This window comes from Wyeomyia smithii, chromosome 3, assembly GCF_029784165.1.
Source record: "Wyeomyia smithii strain HCP4-BCI-WySm-NY-G18 chromosome 3, ASM2978416v1, whole genome shotgun sequence".
Taxonomy (NCBI): domain Eukaryota; kingdom Metazoa; phylum Arthropoda; class Insecta; order Diptera; family Culicidae; genus Wyeomyia; species Wyeomyia smithii.
Genome location: NC_073696.1, coordinates 48643613 through 48667493, shown reverse-complemented (window position 1 = coordinate 48667493; position 23881 = coordinate 48643613). Strand labels below are relative to the sequence as shown.

At 38.1% G+C, this 23881-nt stretch overlaps 1 protein-coding gene across 4 annotated transcripts in view; it reads left to right on the top strand.

The window, feature by feature from the left end:
- The first annotated feature begins 1554 nt into the window (after positions 1-1554).
- LOC129731828 (mucin-1) overlaps positions 1555-23881 on the top strand; it is a 62050-nt gene continuing 39723 nt past the window's right edge. For 2 of the 4 annotated variants that reach the window (XM_055692162.1, XM_055692161.1), the window contains exon 1: positions 1555-2061. The gene's annotated coding sequence lies outside the window, so the exon portion shown is untranslated. The remainder of the gene's footprint in view (positions 2062-23881) is intronic. The other 2 variants (XM_055692164.1, XM_055692160.1) reach the window with 1 other exon arrangement.

Here is a 23881-nt window from a genome sequence, read left to right as displayed (position 1 = left end):
AGAAATTTTGATATTTCTAGGATATTTTTAAATATATTGCATTGTTGAACGGTGTATATTAAAGTAGACACTTAGCTTTTAACAATGGTATAATAGAGTAGGTATTTATGTTGAAAAATTGTGTTTGTTTTTAATGAACTTTGCGAAAACTTCCCAAAGCTGGCCAAAGCTGACACCAATACATGGGGTGCGCACCACAGCAACGATGAGAAATTGTATTCAATCTTATTGAACACTCTGTATTTAATTTCCTACAACAGAACAGAGTTTCAAAACACACAAAAATTACTTATGAGCATTTCCAGCTTAATTCGACATTCTGATCGGGTATGTAAATTTCTAGTAATAATTTGAGAAAATTTAATTCGACATTCTGATCGGGCTTAATTCGACATTCTGATCGGGTATGTAAATTTCTAGTAATAATTTGAGAAAATACAACCTAACTAACTAATTAAAAAAATATGTGTTTGATTCAAACAAGAAGTGAATTGTTGAGAGTTGTTCAAAACTTTGGAACTTTTTGAAGAACACATCAAATAGGAAAAATCAATAAGGAAAAAAAAAATTAAAATCTCCGTATAGTTTTTTGTCAAATTTAAGAGTTTGTTTTTTGCTATTCGAAAAAAAAATACTACAAATAATTTTTGTTTCGACGTCATTCTGAATGGATAATTGTGTCGATTCTTTTCACACAATCGAAATACACTGTTTTTTTTTCATCAAACGTTTTATTTGAAAGCGATGTCAAAAATGTGTGAACTTTCTCTCAATTTTCACCGCGTATGTAAAATGATGGTATAAATTTTAGCTATTGATTATTATATTTCGATCAAATTAATGAACGCTATGTGCATTTGAAATCTGCCCTTCACAATGTTACATAATCACTTTAGTTCTCAAAGAATGCTCGGTATCAAGACGGCTGCACTAATAAAAACATACAAAAAAAAACTTAAACCCCGTTATTCTTTAGTGAGTGAGAAAAAATTGAGATGTGGAATTTGCCGAACGGTGACCAACCCACTATTCCTAACCCTCTCCAAGGTCCGATTTAAAAACAAAGTCATTTTGTAACAAGAATAAAATGCATGCTACATGCATGCGAGGATGGAGGACATTCCTTTCGTGTTTAAAACTAGGGCTATAAAGCAGCCCACCAAGTAAAAAATATCACCAACTCGTTTGCGGCAAAAACTTGTATTTTCAATGGTCGAACTTTTCCCTTTCTTGTCACGCAGAAACGCTGGAATGGTTCTCCAATAAAGAAAAAACGCTTTTGCTACCCAAAAAGAGGCAAAATCAAAGAAGCTGTAAACACGCACTCGATTGCCTGGAGTGAACTCATCCCAAAATTGGTTCCAAACCAGTCCATGACACCCCTACTAACGAACGACAGCCCGATGTGTTTTCGCGCGGTACGGTTCGCGAAAAAAGCAACTAGCAAAGAACGAAATAAAAAAAACACGGGCACCGCAAGCAGCAGCAGCAAGCAAGCAAAGCAGAGCGGCCAGAACCAGACTCAGAGTCAGGGCGCATTAAATAACAGCGAACTGGTCGGGCAACGTTTCATTAGTAGTCGAGTCGTCAGTCCGAAAACAAGTGCCATTCCGCTCCAAATCGAAAATATCATCATACTAACCCCTTCTTGTCTGACTTAGTAGTATACACAGTTTGAACAGTCGAGCAACTTTGTAGTGCGCGTTGCGAATCGCAGTTGGAGAAGTTTTAGTTTTTTTTTTGCGTGATTGTTACACTTTATTTCAACAGTTTCAGTTTGTGAGTGAAACGAACCGAATTGTGTTGTGTCTCGAGGATTATTTGTTTGCAATTGTTTGAACGTTGAAAGTTGGAAATCTTTTTATTTTGTACCATTTCTGTACGTGGTGACAGTTTTAAGTGGAAATAATCGTTAATTTCATCAGGTTTCGACGAAATATCAGCATCTGTTTAGGTCAACTGGATTAGATTAAAGCTTCAATCATACAGACGAAGGATTAACCATCACACATCTCTTGAGGTTGGAAGCGCCTTCGAATTCCCCAGCAGCGCTTTGGAACGGTAAGCACAAACTCGAGCGATGGAGACGCCGCATTTTCCGTAACACCGTGCTAATCTTTACTGCATTTCTCATTGGACCATTACTAAGAAGCTAATTCACGCACAAAATTTAACTCTCTTTCATCGAAAAGAATTCCAGAACATCCTGCAGAGGAACGCGAAAAATTTCGTACCCCAGGAATGCAGCAACTGCTGTTATCGATTTATCTAACAATCGAATGTCTAGGATACCCGTCCGTATCCTGGGATAAGTTTGTTAGCTTGCTGTCTCCATTGTACGTTACCGTTTCGCCACCCCTTTTGCGAAATCGTTCCCCAGTAGCGCTCTAACGGAATGAAGCACAATAAATCGAGGAGCGAGTCCTTGCTAGCGTTGGTTATGCTGCTGATTAATGTGTCGACATGTACTTGGAGAATGTAACCTTCTTCGGGTGCCAGCAGAACCTTGCCCTGGAAATTTGAATGGCAAGAATGTTGGTTTTGTTAGGAAAGCAAACAGATTTTTAGCAGTTGCTGTGATCTTTTCAAGTGCTGATTTTGTATTTGGAACTGAAAACGCGGAATTAACTGGTCATGGCATACTAAGAAATGACGAAATGGTGGTAAAAACAAAAACCGGTATATTTTCTTTTTGAGATTTCTCTTCAATGTTTGGTAGCACATACTAAAAATTATGTTTCGCGAATTTTCTGTATTATTTTCGCAAAACCAGCTACTGGAATGACTGTCGTAAACTGTATCTTCTTGGTTCATATCACCTGTCATTTAACATCATGTCAGGTTGGTCATAATACGTGACAGTCGTTTGAATGAGTTCCAGTGATCGTCAATTCAGGCCGCAAAAACAGGCTGTTCTCATTTCCATATCTTTCTTGCGTGGTTTCGACATACGACCAATATGCGGTCAGTGGTAATATGAAGGCAGAAAGCACGGTACAGATTGTAAACTTGTCGTTTGAAAAGCCAACCGAACCAATCACGCTAACACTCTCCCGTTACCTTCACGTGCTAGGCTGGGTCGATTTGTTTCCACTTTTCGTCCAGGTGCTTCCAGAGTAACCAGAGTGTAATATTTTGTATTCATGAATCAGGGAATGCGAAACATGGTTATTAATTGTACTTTGTTTCTTTTCTATTGGTCTCGTAATTCATGCGGATAATATTAAATTGAGCGTTCCATTTAATAAACATATTTTAACGACAAGCATCGGTTCTCACAAATTGAGTTTCTGCTGTCCTATTATAACGATATTTTATGAATTCAATACAACTCACTGTATATCATACTTGTTTATGAAGTTTTCACAAGCTTTTGCTCCCAAGATTCTTGAGAAGTTTGCAATGGAATTTATGTGCAATTCGAATAATTATTGAATCCCAACCAAAAACAAGTTTAAGATAACTGTGTAAAACGTTGAAACTCTGAAACAAAATAACAATTTGGTGAATTTCTTTTTAAACTATGCCTATTTATACCTTAACATCTCAAGGTCAAAAGCAACGAATGTTTTTATTTTCATTTTCTCAGCGCTATTCTTGTTTATGCTCGAATCCAATTCGTATTCTGATTTTCTTAGCAATCAGATCAAACGTTCGAACACCGCTCATTCGAAATATACGCTAATTGCTAATTGGTATTTGAAATGAAATTGAATACTGACCCGTATGGAGCCGTTTGTTAAAGAGCTTTTAGCCGCAAGGTTACACCGTCCGCTTTGACAAGCAGGTGGTCGTGGGTTCGAACCTTAGTGTAATCAGGCCATTCGTTTGTCAGAGGACTTTAACATGAGTTTTTACTCAGGCTCGCATACATACCCTTCTTTCATGCTGAATTTTACATTACCCCTGTTGACTTTCCTCCTAACAAAAATAAGTCCCCTTATTATACAACTGGTCTAAATAACGTATGATAGTGCTTTTCTAGGAATTGTAATTTTGGTTCGATATTGACTGGAGAAACGTAGTTTCGATAAAACTCCTTCCTCTCGACAAAATATAAAAATGTCCTTCTTAAAATAAAACTTACTATAGATTTAGCATTAACACTAGGGTGTCCCAAAAAAATCGATATTGAAAAAGTCAAGGTCAAGGTCAAGCCCTAAATTGAAAGCTGATGTTATTTATAGCAATATTGTAGAACATTTCAACCTTCTGAAAAATTGTTTTCAGCATGCCCAAACGTGATTTATGGAAAAATCACTTTGTTAAGCTACAAACCCACTTATTTGCACTTTTTTCAATTCCGTTCGATTCCTGAATTTTTTCATATATTTTTTATTTTTGTGGGGTTGTTTTTGAATATTTAGCATGGTTCAGTTTAGCATTGCATTCAGTTTTTTGACTCTAAAGGCTCAATAAACATCACAACAAAATTATTTTTTCTAATAATTTTTAGATAAAACCCTTCAAAACACAAATAAAAAAAATTTTGATCAAGAACTGAAATTTTTATCTTTAGAAATAGGCCAAATAAATCCCACAAATAATATCTCTAATTGTAGTTTTACTAAGTCGATTCTAACGATCAACGGCGTAACACATTTTCCACAGTGATCGAATTTGATAACAAATTTCTGAAATTTCCAATCGTAGGGTAACCGCTCCTATATTCATCTCATCACGCCTTTTTGATGAATTTATCGTCAAATTTCACTATACTTTCAACGTAGAACTTTCAGCCACTTGAGAAAATCGAGAAGCAAATAGATTTACTTTCAAAAATTTGTAGAAATTTGACGGTAAACTAGACAAATGAGACAAATAAGATGAATATAGGTGCACCAAGCTATTGAGATGAATAATGGAGCGATTACCCTAGTTTGTTTGTAAATCTTTCCATGACGAAACGGCTTATTATATTGAGCAATTTTTACTTCGACAGACGACGCTTGGACGCCATTACATACCAGTGCTGCCAGTACTTAAAGAAAAAAGTCGTAAAAAATCACCTTTCATGTAGTAATGAATGAAAGCACAAAAACGAACGAAATGCTCGTGGAAAACATCAGAATAGAAGAAATATTAGAATATTAGAAGTAAATAGTCAATGATGGTGATCGGCGATAAACATTCGATCTTTTTCAGCGTGTGAGTAATCTTCGTCTCTCAGACGGTTCTAACATTTATCGTTCGATATGCCAGTCCTAGTGAACCAATTCGGAGATTCACTGCGATGATTCATTCTCTCTCAAAGATGGAATATCCAATAGCTCTACAAACGGATGATTCACTCTTCGCTGATAGAATCCAAATGTCAAAACAAAAGAGAAGGATCGCGAGACGATAATTATCGGAAAAGAGAAGTGATTGCGTTCGCTTGAACAATTATCCCCCTTTCTTTCTGAGTCGCAAATGTTGACAATAAAATAGATTTTTCATTGTTTAACAAAATGTTGCTTGCTGTTGTCATTGTCAACTCAATGTACTTTTGTTCGTCGGTTTTATTTGCATCGAAGGTTTGTTCACTGATGTATGTTGGCCGATATCGGAGTTTTTTTTTAAACAAGCAAAAACCTGCACACAAAATCCAAATCGGAAAAAAATCGCAAATATGAATAGATTCGAAAGAAGTTTGCAAGCTATGCAAAAAGTAACAACAAATATTCGCCATTTGAAAAATTAAAATCAGCCACAGACTCTGAAAACCTGCATTTCACAGACAATTCTGTAAATCTGGTATCCCTGTTTTGTACTGCCTTTTAGTTGGTCTAACGCTTGCAGTTTTTTCCCTCTCTGAATTTTTGGTTTGCGATACAATTTTACGATTATCGGGACACTCACTCACAAGGTGATTCAAACCAAAGATTTTCGTTCCACGGCTCGATCGAATCGGGAGCCGATAATGAATTACCGATTGGAGCAAATGAGACAATCGAAACATCGTATTCACGAGCGACGATAATCTCGCATACAGTTAACAGGCTATGAAGTTCACGGTGTGTTCTTTCGGTAATTTATTCGTCACATAAGTTTTCTTCTCGAGAGACGATACAAAACATCGCGTATTATGCGAGATCAGAATTTAATAGGATTCTCTCATGATAATTTTCTGATACTATTTAAACCATCCTTGTAAATAGTACAATTAATGAATAACACGATTCTGCAGATGACCAACAACTGAATTGAAATGAATTCATTTTTGTACTGAGTGCGACAGAAAAAAAAGAAAATAAATAGAACCGCGTCAAAAGGCCGCAGAGTAATTGCTCTTCGGGTTCGTCGCTTTTACGTTTGCTTACGGGAAAACTTTATTTAAGTCTTTGAAGACTTCACGCACAAATAAATTGAACAAATCTTATATTTTTCTCGGAAGACAAAATTATTATTCACAACATCGCCGAAGACGTCACACCGATCAAACGAACCGTTTTGGCCCTAAAAATATTAATATTATAATATTAAATATTAATATTATAAAGTAATCTTCAATACCTTCCCAAAATAGCATTTTTCATTAGCTTCTCAAAAATTAGTCGTGTACCAAAAAATTAAACCAATGGCATCTTTTGTCTATAGAAACGTTTTTTGTGGAATCGCTCAAGTGCGGTAAACATCTAAGGCAGTGGTTCCTAACCGGGAGTTCGCGGCCGGCTAGGGGGCCGTTAGGGGCATCTAGGGGGGCCACGAAGCTCTTGGTAAAATGGACAAATAATTAAAATTTCTTTCTAGAAATCTCGGTGAAAGCGAATTTTCAACTCTTCTAGGTATTACGACCACGACTTTAAACAAATTAGGCTTGCAGAACGATATGTGACTGAAAAATGCAGCCTCGTATTGCTAAACTTGTATCTGTAATCTTTTCGGGGGCCGCAAAGTTTACTGTGCTTCGCAAAGGGGGCCACGGAGCTCTTTGTGATTAGCAAAAGCCGCAGCGAAAAGGGTTGGGAACCACTGATCTTTGGCAACATCCATAACTTACGTAACGCGAAAATTCCAATTTTTGGATCCCCTCCCCAATATGTAAAACGCCAACGCCTACACCCCTTCCCCTCCCATAAAAATTACGTAACGCTCTAGAAGAATTTGCTTGATAAAAAAGCTAGTTTTTGGAGAATTTTTCCAGAGATTTTTTGTTATGTAACGCTGATTTACCTCCCTGCACTAGTCACCCGCTAGGGGGTGACACCCATGAAGAAAATTTTCATACGTGTCACCTTCAAAAGGGTGATATCCGTGAGAGTAACTAACAATTACCTAGGTGGAGGTCGCTGCGAAACCCTCGAAAATTATATAAATTTTTCAAAAATGGTAGATTTAGTGCAATTGAAACGTGCTAACTCTCACAATTTTTGATGACAAAATGATTTCACCGCAACCTAGCGGAGGTAACATCCAAATTTTTCTCTCCGGGTGTCACCCGGTCACGCTACGCCACTGCCTCCCCCCTCCCCTATTTAACAAATCGTAACGCTCAAGAATACCCCCTCCCCTTATGAGCGTTACGTAATTTATGGATGCCGCCTAACTTGTAGTGTAACGGAAAAGAAGGTCTAACGGTTCTGTAAAATTGTATTTCACAGCTCGTAAATATAATAACAGAATCGTAAAGACCTGAATTGAATTTTGCTCGTGGAAATGTAGAGACGTGGGAATATTTTACCACATCTCCCCTTTCAAAAAAAAAAATGTACGCAAGAAAGTAATTTTTCGGTGAATTGTTTTCAACAGTTAAGTAAAAATTAAAAAACAAAAATCTTTCGACTCATGCAGCTGTCGCTCCTTGTTCAATAACTTCGTTTATTCAGTTTGAATATTCAGTTCCTTGATCAGTACGTAATTCAATAAAATTACCATACATTAAAATAAGATTTTCGACTGTTATGTGACTGAAAGTACGCCACTTCCTGCTATCTGGTTCCATCCGATACGAGAAGAATTTGATCGTCTTCGTTCCACGCTGCAACACGATACAATTTTTTTTCGTTACGTGGTTCAGAGCTCCATCGGTATAGTTCCACTGTTTGCCACACGAAATGAGATTCATGTGCCGTAAATTCACATTACATGCGGAATAAAATCTCTTTGCGCCTTGCATAATTGGGAAATTATATAACTTTGAAAAATAGGCGGAGCCACTTACAACATGGTTCTGAAATAAACTTTCTCAAATCAATCGCACAATCAAACTCAAATGTGAAAACACAGGGTGTCACCGTGAAAGTGCCATGAAATCGAAACAGATGAATATTTCTTCTCTCGTTCTTTTTTACTAACATGGTCAAATTCTTCTCTTTTTGCATTTGCAAACGGTTCTTAAAAGTGCCTAAAACCAAGTGTTTTGCTTCACACACCAACTTTTCCTAGCATATCTCTAACAAATGCTGAAGTTCTATAGATTAAAATCGGGAGAAGATGAGGGCCATTCGACGGTGCTGATGAAACACGGTAAATTTTCGCTTCACTACTTCTGAACAACCAACATCTCATGCGCTGGCGCTGAATCCTGTTGAAGGTAGTAATTTTCTTTACCTAATAATTCCTTGCAACAAGGCAGCAAATTTTCTCTAATGACGTGTTGTAGATAGTTCCCTTTATGAATTTTTACATTCCGATGAATAGCAGGGCAAATTTTTCTCTGCTGGATATTACTCCCCAAACCATCACAGTTGAAGCATTCTGGAGTGGAATCTGGGAAGGATGGAATAACACGAAGACATACTCCATACACTCTATCATTCAGCCGTTCTAAACAGTCTCCAACGTAAACAATTTTTCATCTGAAAAAAAAAGTTGTGAACAGCATGCGTCTGCTCAATAGCAATCGAGATCTGGCAACCCTGTCAGTAATATTTCTGCGAGATAATCCCTATATGTTTTGTTCCTTGAAATCTATGTATTCAAGGTCATTTTTGATCATGCATAGTGTTATGACTCATGTTCATTTAACGAGTCATTTTTCTTGCCGACCGGGTCCCTTTCTTTAACCGCCTCGATCACCGCTGCAGTTCGCACATTCCGTTTTTTACTCGATGCAAAAAGAGGTACTCCAATGTGTGTATCACTTTCACGGTGATACCCTGTATTATTATATGGACGAAACAGTTTCTCTTAATAATGTTTTCGCAGAGTTAAAATGCGCATAATATCGAATTGGCTTTGTTGCAATTCTTTCCCAGGAAAAAAATGGAAAAATTTTGTGACTTTTTAAGATTGCTTTTTTTTCTTTCTTGTAGTTTTCTTTAGTATTATACCAAAATATTGGGAGAAATAAAATATATTTTTTCCTTGAAGATAAGAACATTTTCAAAAAACCTGCTATAGATATGTTGAATAAAGCTTCCTATTTCTTTCATAAATTTTTTGTTTTTATCTACATATGGAAAAATTATCTCAAAAACAAAGTTTTCTAAGCGCTAGAAATTGGATGAAAATATTATTTTCGACAAACTATTTTTTTTTGCATGAAGAAGTTAAGAAATGAAGACATTGATAGCGAATATAAAAAAAAAGAAATGCTGCCTGAGTAATTGTAATCGCGGAAAAAGTTGTCAGTTGATAAACTAATATTTCATAATAATTAGTTAATGCGGTCGTAACGAAGTGAACTCTCGAATGCTGTAACATCTTCCTATTGCTCAAAACTGAATGAAAATTTATTAAAATATTCTCAAGAAGTTGTAGATACTTTTTCACACAAATCTGTAAAAGTTCAGTTAAAAAAATACAGAAGAAAAGACCAAGAGAGGGGTACAATTTGTACATTTTATAGAAATCAGATATATTAAAAATGATATTGTTCGAGTTAAAATTACTTATTTGTATGGTTTCCATAACGATTTTGCGGAGTTTTTTCTTCCAAACCTCAAATTCCAATTCAAAATAATTGACACAAATCAGTTTGCCATCAGAGATCGAAATGCTCAGATATTCAACCACATATCAATAGTAGAAGATTAAAACTGTGGCAAGCAAGTAATCAAACCACTCATTCTTTCACTGATGCAAATCAAGAACTTAGATTGACACCTTGCGGTCAGAACTTATGTTCAATATAGAAGCTTGCAAGCGGAAAATCAATGCAAATAATTGGTAACATTGTAATTGCCAGCCATCCTAATCGCGTTTGCTTGACGTAACCTTGTACAAATCAATACGTCGTTTGTTGTATGAACGATAATAGCCTACCGGCATAGTTTATCGGTTGTTGAAATAAATGAATTGAATCCGGAAAGTCCGTTCCAAATATCTATTGGAACGAAATCTTGAAGTTTGATTTTATTTCGCAATGAAACTGGTTACGGACCGGAATATACTGCAGGTAGATTTTCATAGCAAAACTGAAATTTTATCGAACCGTGAAATAACTTACGAGAGCCAAGCGCATAATGAGACGGATTCCAGAGCAGGTTTCGCGAAGTCAAAAATATTACAATCACCAAGCAAAGCACAGATCATACATCAAAATGGCGTGAATATAAAATCAATTTTAGTATGATTTTTATTACGCATTACGTCTGGCGAAAATGCCAATTATTAGGCAATATTATTATTATAATAATCATTTTACCATCGAATTTTCAGAACAAAATAGTTCATTAACGCTGACAGTGGCAGGTATTGCTGTCAATTTTCAAGGACATAAACCAGTGCCGTAAGCATATCAACCTGCAGCTCTTGTTATCGAAAAACTCCAACCTTCAATAAGTACTCGATTGCACTCAGTATGTCATGAGCCTGTTTGGCGTCCCTATTGTGTTCTCATATATGCGAACAGACAATCGTCAGTCTGTAACGAATCTCTAGAAAGCGGGAATTCCTTTTATGGCGGCTACAACACCAGCAGCAACGACGGCGGCAGCGGCGTACTACATCCGAGGCTACCAAACTTCAATGGAGAAGCAGCCGATTGTGTGGACGTTGAATGATACGCGATGTAATTGCCATAACCGCATATCCATAACCTGATCTGAGGAGAACCGACACTTTTGCACAGCAGACAATGTTTGTGATGCGACGGTTGATACATTTTAACGACTATATTGGTCACCGGGCTCCGCCGCTGGCTGCTCCCCAGTCTGCTGCACTGACGGCGGCGTTGGCTGATTAATATTTTGAATGACATTTCAAGATATGCCACTCGGAATCAGGGCGGTTCGATTGTTCGTTCCAAGTTTATCCATTGCATGTTTTCACCTTACGTATAATGTGACAGTGAGCGATCCGGTCGATCGAACCGTATAGCGTCCCACGATTGCGTCGGAGTCACTGAGTCACGAGAACGACGACTCGGCGCTGTTGTGTGACCATGACTGCTGCTGCTGACACCATCGGGAATTATGCGATCTACTTGCAGCCGTCCTGCAGTGGGTGTTACAAGTGGAATATAGTTCTAGGAAATTGGCTGGGTTTTGTCCTTCCTTGTGCGGGTACAGCGGTTTCGGTGCCTTCGGATTAGTGTTGAAAAATGTTACCTGGCACCAGCCGCGAGAGTGTGGGCGCTTATACTTTTTCCTGTTTGCAAATCGATTAAAATTGATATGGCCTAGGTATATGGAAAGTTGTGTTAGGTTTTGTGAGTGTCGCTCATATGAGCACAGGCTCATATGGTTTTAGCACAGACTAACAGACGTAACACTGGATCCTAGCTCCATCGCCACAAAAAACGATCATTTCAAATTTCCAATCGAATAACAGTCATCACGCGATAACGCCGTCTGGGGCGCTGTCATGCAGTCTCATACATATTTTGTTGTTCCCCATTTGACACATGCAGTAACTCTGGCGCTGTTGTCGAAATACATGACGCAGCGCAAACACGACAGCAGATGGTGCTAGTGTTACTAACGTAAAGTACTGGAATCATCCGAACGATGATTTTATTGAAAATTTGTTCGAAGTGTTATGTCTGTTAGTCTGTGGTTTTAGTATGAATGCATTTTCAAGCATCATAGGGAAACGATCATTTTCGACAGCTTTTTATTTGGCTGCACAGATTTTCCTGTAGATTAAAGATAACATTTTCTGCTATTAGTATTTTTTAAATCACGAAAAGCTCGAAAGTTCGAAAAAGGCTTTTGTATAATTGGTATTGATAATAAAAATCATTCGGTAAAGTTGTAGATAGTATTTTTATTATTCAAAAAAAAATTTAGGAATTTGATCAAGTCGTAAATATACCGCGAATTATTCTAATCCTGTCTTAACTGTAAAAACATTTTAAACAAAGCAAAGAACCTCACCTAGTGCAGTCCCTGCGATGATTTACTTCTGAAAACAGTTCACTTATTAGCAGTAACAAATCTTCGTCGTCCATCAAAAGTGTCGGGGAAAAAATTGCGTGACCCGTGAGAATTAGCGCCACTTAAAGGAGCACCGCTGCTACTTATGCCGTGCCGCTCCGCAAATTCGTGATGTGGGGTCGACAAAATATCCCATTGTTCAACATCCTTTCCCCTAGTTATTAGCGGACCGTGCGTCGTCGTATGTCTAACCCGCCTCGGGCCTATTAGCATCGGATTAATTGCAGAACGCTCAGCGCTCCCTTCAGTTAAGTTAATTACATACATACCGTCCGTTCGTGGCATTCCTCGTTGCAAGTCTCCATCCAACACAGGGAAATTCTATTCAAATCACGAGAAAAACGTGAAACCGTCGCAGTGTTCAGTTTCAGTCAATATGTTTGAAAAGAAAAAATAAAACACTCCATTTGTGCGTGTGCCGATACCGTGGGTGGTCAGCTGCAAATGATTAAATGCCACAGTTTACCGTTGACATTGGCATTGCTGTCAATCTGTCAGTCGATTGTGTTTTTTTTTTCTGCGTTGCTCGTTGTTTAGTTTAGGTAAATAAATTACCATGTCCTAAGAAACGCTAGTTTTCGAAATACCTTATTTTCATACCCGAAATGGAATGTATCGATTTAGAATTGACATATTTGTGTAACCTGTGACAACAGTGTTTCCGCAACCACGAACGCATATATAGGTCAGCAACACAATTCAGGGTATGGCATCTAACAGCGAGAGTGAATTTGTTTTCCAGCACCGGAACTATCAGCTGAAAATAAGTTCCTTCCTGCCTCCTAATGGGAATCCACGATTAATTCACCTTTGGCAGGGAATAACTAAAGGTATGTGCAGCCTAGCGTGCTATTGACTACAGTACCTAGGTGTAGGTTATGTGGGTTTCGAGTGTGTCGCTGCTGCTGAGGAATTCTACTGAAAGTTTCATTGCAGCTCGAAAATACAAACACGAGAACAGTTGCACGGTTGATTGGGTTGTTTATCGCTGCTAGAACTATCAGCAACTTTGCGAAATTAGTTTGCTGCTTGTTTTAATGCTAATGAGAATAGTTTTGGTACTCGCAGCACCTCTCACCTTGATGTTTGCCTGGTGATAAACTGAGGCTAATAAACAAGAGTTTTTACGCCACGGGCGATTGATTTCCAGTACGGTTACGCCATTAATCAAGCCTCAGAGTTGTGCTGCCAATTTTACATAACAGTTCCACCAGCAGCCAACAAGGTGCGTGGGTTTTGACAGCAACATTTCATTATTAGCCTAGCCTTTACCTTGATCAAAAATTCGGCACGAATGATTAATGGTGTGGCTGAGGTATAAAACCGTACTTATATGTTTATCAATAAATTTTTGCGTATTAATTTGTGTTCAACTTTAATGAGACAAAAAAAACTTTTGCACGCCAAAACCAGTCGAATTATCAACAATCATTTCAAGGTTAAATCAACGTAAACAATCATTCTCTCACATTCTGAGCTTCGATCATGCTCAATTTGTTCAGAGTTGGTATTTCAAACTCTGCCCAAATTGTAAGATAAACATAACAATATGTTTAACTTGTTTTTAACGATTCATAAGAAGAATACATCTGACAACATTTGTTCTTCGAAGCTTTGGCTATTGTGAAGTTGACATTCCAAGGTTCTTCACGTGTTCAACGCGAGAAACCAACACACCAGCAACTATGCATTTGAACTTATTTGTAACTTTTCTACGGCAAGATGAAGTCACCGAACATTTCATAGGATTTAATAACATTCGATTCCATTCGCACCATTCATTAAAACATTGATTTGCTGCTGGAGAGCTAGTGTATCATCGGCCTCTTCAATTCTGCGGAAAATCTTCAGGTCAGCGAACGATAACCTCGGTCCATCGAGTGCATGATTGACGTCATTTAAAAAGAGAAGAAAGATTAGCGGTCCTAGTTAGGTAACTGCCCTGAGGTCTACCTGAAGTTAAGAGTGGAGCAGCATAACTTTTCCTTGCGCCCTTCTTCAACAAATTTCGAGTTCAAGTTCAAAATCCTCTTTTTAACAACTACGGACATCATCCAGGCTTTCGAGTTTGGAGTTTGCTTCATAAAAAAAGTAAGAGATTGTATCCAAGACACGACCGCATAACTGACGTAGAACTACGCACACTATCAACAAATGCATTATTGTAAGTGTTTCAATTATGAGTCATAAAGTCTCCGAACGCTTGCTTTGTGTAGCCTCAACAGTGGGGGAATAAAGTTACTGAAAACACGAGCTGTAAAAGCTTTTTCAAATTCAGTAAATTGCTAGTATCCAGCACAGATTGCTCGTTTGAGTTGTCAAAAAATGATTAACCTTCAAATACTTGTTTATTTGCTTCAAGAATGGCATTTTGCTGCTCAAAATTGGATTTGCTGATGGCAACCTTTATGTTGCCTCAGTAGTGGGGCAGTCTAACGACACACGCTGAGATGGGAGAAGAACCGCGCTGCTCCTGAGACATGGTGACCAACCACAGGGCAAGTGATTTGTTCGATTTAAAGGCAGCCACAGGCGCAACCCGCTGTAATCCGCCGTTACTGCTGAGTGCTAATATCTGCTGCTACTGCTGTCAACGTTGTGGGCGGTTCAGCCAGCTTACCTTTCGACTTATGAATGTAGCTGATTTTACCAAAAACACTCTTTTATAGCCGACGGTTGCTACGAAATAGGCCACGCCTTTCTATTCAGTATTACCATTTTCTACACAAGGTAAATAAATAAAGTAAATTTTTTGACCGCGACAGAATTTGATTGCTAGAACCCAGCACAGAATGCTTGTGTTATTGCCAAAACATTATTAACCTTCAATTACTTGTTTATTTGCCTTGAGAAACACATTTTGCTGTTCAAAATCTGTAAAAGCTGTTTTCGCATTCAGTAAATAAGACGGCCGCGACAGATTGTGTTTCCTTGGATTCAGCACAGAACGTGTTGTTGCCAAGATAAAGCAAAACTTTATTGCGGGAAGAATACCGAAGCCCTTAACTGGCATATCGAGACGTTTGGTGCTACCTCGTTGCTGCTTAGATACGTGATGTGATTTGTTTACTGGTGCAACTCGCTGCTGCTACTACCGCAACCCGCTACGATGCGGCTACATAGTTATACTATTCTCTTGACCTTTTTACGGAAAGGCAGCAAGCGACCAACCAAGGGACGTTATTTTCGTTTCAACAAGGCTTGACAATTTTCAATAGTACAATAGTTCGCATAATCAATCAACACTTTTCTACATTTGGGTGGATGCGTGTATAATTGTCCAATCAATTGCTGCAAGAATCAAGGAAATCGGTTGAAAAACAAACCGATTGATAAGCATTTAAAAAGGGACATTTTTTGTCCCCTTTTCGTTAATAGTTTTTCTATTTACATCCCTATGTGGTAGGCTAAAGAAAAACGTAGTTCTACGTCAACGGAAAATGTCTCCACATTCTTGAAACACAGAGCCTTCTTGCTCTTCCCAATTCCAAACAGCGGCTTACTTTTTATTACCATCCATATTTGTAGCGCACATAATGGATGATCATTTCTTTGAGCTCCCACCGTGGCTGCTCTCTGACTAGAAATTATTTGTCCTGTCAGGTAAACATTTGTAAGAAAGGCTTAGAACGAAACTGTTTTTAACAACCAGAAGGATTTGGATTTTAAGCTCCTTCATTCCTATTTCATCATTAAGGCCGTTAAGGCCCGAATACACACACGGCGTAACAACGCCTTCCTGACGAAAATTGTCAGTACCTTCTTAAAACCTTCTAATGTGCCCTCTAGCATCTACCACTCGTCTACACGGAAGGCGCGATCGCGCCATCTCGAACATTGCCGCGTGCTAACCTTCTTGTTGTCATGTCATGTTTGTTTATGTTTGTTGGAAGAAAAAATAAAGCAACACTTTTCTAGAATCACCAGCAGGCGGAAAATGATACAACACGGCGTTGCCAGCGCCTTCGACAAAAGAAGGCGACACAAGACCGTGTGGAAGGCACGATGCGTCTACACGGAAGGCAGTCAAGTACGCAGCCGGAGGCGGTGAACGACTACCCGCTTCACTAGAAGGCACAGCTATAAGGTTCTGGTTGAAATGCGTCCCAACGAAAGGCCTCCGTCATTCTTCCGCCTGCACTGTATCTAGTCTGCCAATTTTTATTGCAAAGCTTCTTGGTTGAATGCTTTCGACCTGTTTAGCCAACCTGGAATTCTCGAGAAAATTCAAGGGCTTTTTCTTTAAGTAACACACCAGACAAGATGGTGTTCGCTTACGAACACCGTGGATCGTTCCAGTCTAGGATCTTATACTCTCCGTACTTTTCTCCTCAACAGGTCCCTGATGGATCGTTTTTTCTTCAGCCGTTTAACTTAATCCTTGATTGTAGTCTTTGAAAAATACCGAATATTCTGGCGATTTGGCCCTCCAGCTTCACACACTTCAATAATCTTCAGGCGTTGATCAATAGTTAAAACTTGCAGCTTTCGGTTACCCCCGGTTGATTCCACATTCCGTTGAACAATGAAAACTGAAAGTACCTACTTGCTTCGACACTTCTACTACTGTACTTACTTTAGATACTTCGTGCTCTACCGGAAGAAAATTTGGAGCAAAAGCTTACTATGTTTGTTCGCGATTGAAGTTCAAGTTCATCTTGATGGGTTTCAGTTTTCCGGAAGCTGTCGAGCGGACTGGATCGAATTTCGCTGGCTGTGCGCTGTGAAGATTTGGCTAGAATTTTAAAGTTTTTACTCAAGTAAGGTCTAGAAAGATAGTCACAGAAGGTTCGGAAAAAGTTCTTTGCTGTTGGGAAAAGTGTTTCTGCTTGCAGCTGTGATTGGTGTTGCTATTGCATGCGTAAGTACTGATCCCGGGTGCGGCTCCGAGCCGCTCGGGAACTTATTAGATTCACTTTCGCTGGAAGGAACGGGTTGTAAAACGTGCACGCGTCGCTTGTTTTGGTCGGTCAGCGTGATTGCGCGAAATCATGCCGAAAATTCCGTTCGATTCGGATTGACTCAGGTTCATTTGTTTGGTCGATTTGTTTAGATAATTTGTTCAAGTATATTAGATTCATAGGGAATTTGACGGTAAACGGGTTGTATATTATTTTCGACGCCGTCAATTATGCATTAGAAGTCTTATTCCTCTGTTTGTTCGTTTGAATTAGGAACAAAAACAAAGTATTGTGTTTTAAATGCTACCAAATTGTTGAACTTGGAATTTGACGTTCCAATGTTTGTGGAAGGTGTCAACTTTTGTTTAACTGTGCTGGTAAAATACATATTATGTATAATCTTATGATTTTCGTTACCATCTCACGAATGTTATTTCCCGAAGTGGCAGATTAATTTTGAGCTTAGTAATTGTAGTAATTAATGAAACCGAGCAAAACAGGTAATAAAATACTAGTGACGACCTTCACTTTTAGGTTACCAACACAAAGTTCCCGATTATTTGTCCAGCCTAGCTATCAATTCAGTCACATCAGCTTCATATAGAAAATCATGCAACCGGAAAAAATGCCATCGCCGCCAGCTTCAAGGCTTTAATGGCTAGGAAATCAAATCGAGCGTTTTTATAATATATTTCGTTTCTATCAATGATATGATTATTATTCTAACGACAACCGGAAAGCGATATTCTGCCCGCACGAGTTAGTTATTTGGAGCACGGTAATTCGTCATATTACCGAAAAATTGCTTTGTTAATGATGCACATATTAAGGTTTAAATTTGGGAAATGTGTTGAGGTTGAATTCACAATAACGTCCAGTATTTTAAAGGTGTTTTTTTCTTCATTGAACCTAAATATGAAACTAAATATAAAAGTATTGAAGTAAAAGGAAAATGTTATCTTGCATTCTTGGCTTAACTTTAAATTTTTACAATTTTTAGAAAGAAGTATTTTTTTGCGGAAGTCGTGATTTGCGCTAAACATTATCCAGTTAGAAAATGAGTCTGATAAATAGGTTATTTAATATATATTTCCTCCCTATCACCATAGTCCATTACTTGAATTTATCTGCGTAGACGATTTTTTAGTGTGTTTTGCACAATTGCCGAATATTCGTCAACTGTCCTTAGCTCCGGAATATCGGTAAAATTCATGTCCTCGGCAATCATCGTATTACTGAACGTATTTGTCCAGTTCTCTTCTTCATTTTTTGGATGTGGGATTCAAAACATTTTTTTTTCACCGCTTCCCTCTTTCTCGCTTGTTTGAGAATGTACTTCGCAACGGAAATCCAAAAAGTTTTGCCAATTCTGAAGTGCAGAGACCAGGATTTTGATTTCGAGTGAGCGTGATCGGACCGTAACGCGTTTGGTCTGGTAAAAACGCGACGTAAACAAATGACCCTAACCTGACAACTAGTCCATATTGTGATATTATACGCTTTTAGCCTGAATGAAATTTGTAACAGCCCAATTGGATTTCCAAACATCGCCGCAGATAAGATGTTTCGGAATTAAAAGTGAAAATTTGAAATTAAAAGGTTACAAATCACGAACTGAAATTTTTTGAACTTTAAATGTCAGCAAACAGTTTTAGTTCTACTAAGTTCATAGGGTTTTTTTTTGAGACCATTTTTATTTTCAGCGCCTTTAAAATCTGAGACATCAAGCATTGGTATTATTTCCTGGCCTGTGTGTCCAACAATGATAAAAATATTTTTAAAGCCAAAACGCTTTGTTTGATCGGTATAATATCTTTGGCGAAGTTGTAGATAATAGTTGAGTCCTTCCAAAAAAAATATACACTGTGAAATTGAAATTTTGTTTTTTAATTTTTTTTTTCTATTTTTTGAGTTGTTTTAGATATGTAATTTACAATATTTTTTTCTGTTTTCTTCATATTTTTTTGTCTCACGACGTATAGGTATGATAGTGGAAAGATAAAATTACTGTCTACAATTTTGCCGCAGACATACCAATCAAAAAAACCGTTTTGGCTTGAATTTATTCTCTTTTTTGGAAACATTAACTATTTTGTTTCTTATTTCTCAATGATCAGACGATCATCAATGTTCAGCTATACTTTTGAAGTTCGTTTGAAATAAAAAAATATTTTTTTGAAAAATGGGGTCTTTAAGATAAATAGTTTCAAATCTTCTTGAAGATTTCTTCTGTTGAAAATATTTTTCACGATGTATATTTTTTCGGAGAGGAAAAAATACTATTTTCAACTTTGCCACAGACGTCACACCGATCAAACGTACCGTTCTGGCTTTGAAAATATTTGGAATCATCACTTCTTTTACAAATGAAAAGTGATTCTTAAAAATAACTATAGCACAAAATGACATCTTAAATCCAAAATACTACAAGATATATAGCCCTAGGGGTTGTATGAAATGGTGACGTAGGACTAAATATGTAATATATACTAAACTAAATATTATTATATGCTGCGCTAAACTGTTCATAGGTAACACCACCCTTTTTTTTTGATAGTCGTTATTTTAAAACTAATGATGCTTGAATACATGAAAATATTACACTAGTAGTAGTTGTGAAAATTCTCATAACTCTTATCTTCAAGCATCTATTGTTCTGAAAAAAACCGATTCCATAATATTCAGTTAGAAATTCGTGCTACAGAACGCTGATAATCGCACCATGAATATTTTGTTGGCCGCGCATAAAATTTGCTCTCCGCTGTGCCCTCCAGTAGCTGTGCTGGTAAATTCCAGACACAAGATTGCGCTACCGTAATCTCGCAGACTGACGTATGCGCCAGCGAGTAAAATTTTCAGCACGAAGCTTTTTTCTAGAAACGTTTGTATAACAAGCGTTGGGACAAATTTCAACAATCAGATCATTATCAGATCACAAACATTACCGAACGTATGATTTGTGGCAATATGTTTACTAACTAAAGTTATGTAACCAACGTCATTTTGTAGTAGAAAAAGCGATTCTATTTTCACTGTTTTTAGAACCGGTTGTCGTACATCCATCTTAGTCGCTCAGAAAAAATAGTCGCTCAGAAAAAATATTTTTCCTTAATCAGACAACAGTTGCGATTCGTGGTTCAGAACACGTTTTCGGAATGGACTTGTTAGCTAAATATAACAGCACTCGTGGCCTCTGCCCTCTTCCATCTGCACTTCTTCCGTACGAAAATCACAAGGACGCATTAGTCGTCCACGATCATGGACCAAGCTTCGTTGGCTTGGAAAGCTACAAACTAGCATGATAACCTTCCTCGGCTCCAGAAACCTTTATATACAAATTTTTACGTTGATCTACTGATCCATTCTTGAGTTAAATCGTGATTTGTGTCTAACTTATTTTTGTTATATATGGTCGGCGTGCGACCAGACCGAACCAAGCACCAAAAACATTATCTCGAGTAATCGGCGATCAAAGTTTAACCACCCCGTATATTTCCTGCAGGCTGCTGCAGAGAAATTTTGTTATAATACCATTATAAACTGTTCAAATGATTTTGTTTTTTCATGAAAGATAGATTATCAATTTTAACATCCACTGGTGATAAAAACTCGATTTTAAAAAAAATGGCGCTTGATTCGCTCTGGTCGCACACCGACCATATATGAATCCCTTTGTTGAACTTTAATCACAAACATAGTTGTGTTGGATTTACATCACGTGGAATAGAAATTGCGGGGACGTTATTTCGTTTGCGTGAATTATTGACGCTGTTTTTATCCTCTTTGATCAAATTTCGGCACTTTTAAGTCAAAGTTTGTGTGTTCTATCGTTCAATCGCAAAAACACAATCGATCACTTTGGCGCTTACGTCAATCTGCGTGATTACGGCAGTGCGGGTGTATGGAAATTTAAAAGGACCAGTGGAACTATTGAGATAGGAGGAGATATTGAGATATCGAATATCAAGATACGGAGAGTTGACTGTGTATCGAAAATTAATTATGCGAACCAAGAATCCTGATCTGGCATCCCAAGAGTACAATCTTTTTTTACTGGCTTCTCAGAACACTTTTTCTGTTCCTGTTTTTTTGTGATACCCATCTCCGCTAGCAGTCGAGTAATCACATTGAGAACGTATTGGCAACAGAGCATGTACTTCGTGTTTCTATTCGGCATTATTTGGAGGATGTCCCCGGAGACATTTTCTCCTTTTTTTTATTTGACTATGACGGATGTCGTGTGACGGCTTTTAAAAAAGGTTGAAGGTAAAATAAGCGTAAAGGCCCAAATACACACACGGCGTAATGACGCCTTCTCCATACAAAATGGAAGGCGGGATAGCGATCACGCCTTCTATTTTGTATGGAAAACGTGTCATTGCGCCGTGTGTGTATATGGGCCTTAAGGAGTAAAAACAGACTACTTGGCACCTTACAAACCAAAGTATTTTGTAAATAGAAGATATGATAAAAGCGCCATGTAGTATGCATTGTACACAGGGGTCTTTTTTATGCGGGTTATTTTTATGCGTTTTCAAACGCGATTTTTTACAGAAGTAAATCTAATCTAATCTTTAGAAAAGTGGAACAATTAACCGAGTAAAAAAGGACCCCAGTGTAATGGCAGCAAAAAATAGTTATCACATAAATTTGAAAGGTTTGGCGCAACTATTTCACTGGTGTGGTTCCTACCTTCTATTTTCAAAATATACAATCAATCCTGTTTTAGGGATAGGGACCGCACAAAATAAATCGCATGAAAATATCATTTGAAACTTCACGTGCAGCTATAAAACAATGTTTCCACAACATTATTGAAAACATCCTTTTTTTTATGCGGTGGATAATGCGTTGGAATTCATTCCAAGGATCGGAAAAACTAATTGGCTGGAAATCTTGTCGGATTTGGTCCCTTTTCATATACCGCACAAAAAAAATCGCACAAATAAAATAACAGTATAAAAAAATCGCACAAAAAAAAATTCGCTCAAAAAACAGGTTTGACTGTATTGCTTACCGACAGCCTTCGTGTAAAGAAGTCGACGGCCTCTTCCTAGTTCTTTGCTGAATATAGTTTTGGCGGCTCTCTCGTCAGGTATTCTGGTCACATGTTCAACCCACTGAAGACTGCCCCGCTGTATTACCTTCACTATATCAGCATGTTTGTATACCTGGTACAACTCGTGGTTCAAGCGTCTGCGCCACACTCCATATTCCAGTTTACCGCCATGTATCGATCGCAGAACTTTACGCTCGAATACTCCGAGCAGTCGTCGATCAGCTTCCTATCTGACACAACTCGTTACTTTCCATTGAGTTGTATACCGCTTTAAAATCTACAAACAGAAAGTGGGAGCAAGTTATACTCCCGGAACTGATCGAGAATCTGTCGCAGGGTCAAAATTTGAGGATCGATGAAGCAAAGTGATTTTCTTCCACGACATTGCTAGCCCTCATGTTGCAGAATGAAATGCGTTCGCTTCCTCCTGCATATTCATCAGAAAATTGCTCCATTTGGTTTTCTTTTGTTACGGTCCATGAAGCCTTGCCTGTGTATGGTTTCCAATGATTTTTTGGCCAGAAAGTCCAACGCGATCGGGCTCGATCGATATTTCGATACGTAATATTTAATAATCAAAGGGTTAATTTCACTTATTTTATTCCAACTATCGTTGGCTGTACTTCCTGTAAATGAAACTTATTTTCGCAATTAAGCATACGAAAAAGTTTTACCCATTTACAATTTCTCATAAGTTCTTTCTCAATTGTGTACTATGGAAAACATTTTTCAGTGGTAGCTTTTTGACATGAAAACATTGAGGCCATTGTATAGATCTCTGATTATTATTCTCTACTGCTACCATAATCATAAAAACCTTGAGAAATAAAAAAAAAATGTTAACAAATCGAAGAGAATCATACGCTGCCATAACACTTCTCTTTCCCATTCCCGTTTCACTCAAATCACTGCACCATAATGGGTAACACCGGGTGCATTCGCGTCTGTGAACGAAGATGCGGTTGATTTTAATCTTCACTGTCTGATGTGCTGACTATGACGAATGTCTTCTTTTATCGGATTGTTCGGCTCCGTTACAGCCTTGCTTGATATGCCACAGGATTAATTACGGTAACACACCAAAAAAAAAGCAACAGTGGAGATTCATCTGCTGTACGACCGCCATCGGAAATTTGTTGACGACCTTGTCTTTATCCATTTTTGGAAATAAGCTTTGCCGTCTGATTACCGGCGCGGTGTGGTTTCTGCTTCCATGTTTGTTTGGATATATTGCGACACTTTGAACGTTGGCTAGTAAAGTTCAATGCTCGTTAGTACGAAGCCATAAATTTTAAAATGTCCATTTCATTTGCTACTGGCCGTTCAAGCTTCGCTACAGCGCGACTGTTAGACGTACCTCGAGGATTATGCTTTTCAAGCTCCAAAGGAGACCGCAAAGTCTACCTTCACTTACCTGAACGTAGGCATACTTATTAAGTGGTATAATTAGAGGAAACATCGGCGGAACCTAGCTTGCGGTTTACTGCTTCCTTTTTTCTTGGTCCGCCCGCCAACGGAAGAGGTGGAACGTAAAACCATACCTTAACCTGTCGACAGGAGCATTGCGAGAAGGTAGAAACAGGAGGTGCATCGAAGGTTGATCACTGATTGTTTGGTTT